Source organism: Silene latifolia, chromosome X, assembly GCF_048544455.1.
Source record: "Silene latifolia isolate original U9 population chromosome X, ASM4854445v1, whole genome shotgun sequence".
NCBI classification, from domain to species: Eukaryota; Viridiplantae; Streptophyta; class Magnoliopsida; order Caryophyllales; family Caryophyllaceae; genus Silene; species Silene latifolia.
Window position 1 is genome coordinate 296237127 of NC_133537.1, and position 2608 is coordinate 296239734.

At 36.9% G+C, this 2608-nt stretch overlaps 1 non-coding gene across 1 annotated transcript; it reads right to left on the bottom strand.

The window, feature by feature from the left end:
- Window positions 1–1905: 1905 nt before the first annotated feature.
- On the bottom strand, window positions 1906–2012 carry LOC141625830 (small nucleolar RNA R71). Its single transcript, XR_012535581.1, has one exon. It is a non-coding gene; the product is annotated as a small nucleolar RNA R71 (small nucleolar RNA).
- Between the last annotated feature and the right edge of the window lie 596 nt (window positions 2013–2608).

The following is a 2608-nucleotide window of genomic DNA, read 5'->3' on the forward strand; positions in this document are numbered from 1 at the left end:
TCGCATCTTTTCTGAGAGGAGCGATTCCTTAAGGACTTAATCGTCATTTAATCCCTTAGTAAACCCTAATTTGTGTACCTAATCCCCACTATAAATACCCCATTAGTCTAATTAGATTAGGCATGTTCTTCTTATCAATCTTTAGTGTAGTTTATATCATTCTAATCTCTTCTTAATCTTGTAATCAACTTCTAATCAAGTCTTAATACAAATCTCATTTCCTTAATTTCTCTTTTGTTCATCTTTTATTTTGGGTAATTGAAGATTATTTGGGTTATTATTGGGAGATTGACAACCTTCCAATCATTCATCATGTACTTCTATTATTCTTTGCTTTATTTTGGAATCATTAGTAGGTATAATTCTCTTAATCCCTTTTTAATTATTGTTAATCATCTTCATTTATTCATCATGTTTTGCTTTGTTAATATGATTGACAACCTTGTTAACATGTTAAACTTGATAATGAGTGAGTAGTTTCCTTAACTAGGGTTAATGGGTAATTAGGGGAAACCAACATGGGGGATGATTCATGCTTAATTTCATATGTTTTCATAATTTATTTGCTTGCTTGTTGTGATCTCAACTTATGCACATGTTATGTTTGATGAAATGCGAGCCTATTAATCCTTGCATTTTTTACCCATCACTTACCTTTTCAATGAGACTTGTAAGACATAAACCAACTCGAGTCTCATTAGACCATGCATATAGTTGAGTAGGGAGGATTAAGTAGACTTGTAGGTGTTGTACAATCTAATCGATTCGGCTCCGGGACCCAAACCTTCCTAGAATTGTAAGATATAAACCAACTCGATCCATCACAACAATAATTGCTTGCTTATAATTTGAGAATATGTTTGTATGATCAATTCCCATGAATCCCCTATGACCCCATGACACCCTAGTGCTTTTAATCAATTGTTTACATCTCATTTTAATCACCTTGCTTGTTTACTTTTATTGCTATTTAGTTTAGAGATCTTCTTATCCCAACCCAAATCGTGAAACCCCTTGACACCGCTACTTGCAATCGAAAATCCTACATCAATACGCGTCCCTTGGGATCCGACCTTTACTTGCCTCTTTACTAATAGTAGAGTTTTTTGTGAAGTTATAAATATTGTTTTGGTCTAGGTGCTCCTAACGACAAGTAACCGAAAATTTAGCTCCATGTGAGTCCGAACAAAAAATGGCGCCGTTGCCGGGGACGGTGTTAACTTGATTTGATTTTCTTAGGTTGTTATTAGTTGTGTCTTTCTTTGCCTTGGGGAAGTAAAACTCCTCAAGGTTTGTCCTAATTGTTTTCAAGTTGTTTGATATTTTGCATGTCTAGAAGATCACAAGGTAACTTGTTACCCATTGATCACGAAATTGAAAGAACTTTGACAAACAATAGAAGACTTGCTAGAGGTACTTTGAGAGGTATTGGTGAGGTTGTAGATATTCAACCAAATACTATTGAGTTCATCAACCCTTTTGCAAGAGAAGGTGAGAAGAACCCAACACAAAATCAATCACAAAATCAACCCACAATGCCTAAATTTTCATCACATTCCGTACAACCGAGGAGAACCTACCCAATGGTACTCCCACACCACAACACTTAACCGGAAATTTCATTGCAAAATCCGCATTTATCCAATTAGTCGAAAGAAGCCAATTTGGGGGGATTCCTAGTGAAGACCCTCACTCTCACATGGAAACTTTTTGTGACTATTGTGATGCGATTTCACAAACCGGTGTGACTCAAGACCAAATTCGATGGGTCTTATTTCCTTTTTCTCTAATTGGCACCGCAAAACAATGGTTGAAAGCTTTGATAAGGCTACTCTTGGAATTGACTCTTGGAAGAAGTTAGCTCTAGCTTTCTACAAAAAATTCTACCCTCCGGAAAAGACTAACATGCTAAGAGCTCAAATTACGGGTTTTAAGCAAAGAGATGAAGAATCTTTGTATGAAGCTTGGGAGCGGTTCAAAGGAATTTGTCGCTCATGTCCTCATCATGGACTTAGCGAGTGGTTCTTGGTACAACAATTTTGGAATGGTCTTTATGAAGACTCAAGAAACATTCTCAACATGGGATCAAATGGTATGTTCACCGAAGTTGACGATAATCAAACTTGGAACAAGATTGAGGAAATGGCGGTCCATAATTCACAATATAGTAGACCTCGCAAGGCTACTAGAGGAGGAAAGCATGAAGTAGACTCTATTACTCAATTGGGTGCTCAACTTAGTGCTCATATTGATACCATTAACTTGAAGTTTGAAAAGGCTATGGCTAAACTTGAAGACGCCTCAAAATCACCAAAGCATCATGTTAATGCCATGGTAGCATCTTCATCAATCTCAAGTGGGATATGTGAGAATTGTGGAACTTTGGGACATGACCAAAGTGAATGTAGGGGAACAAATGAACAAGTGAATGCTTTTCAAGCATACAAGAGTGGTACCCCTTATTCCAATTATTACAATGAAAACACCAAATTTCACCCAAATCTCTCGTACAAAAGCCAAAATGTTCAAAACCCTCAACCAACATACACCCTACCTCCCATGAGAAACCAAAATCAAAGACCTTTTTTCAACCAAAACCAAGGTTACC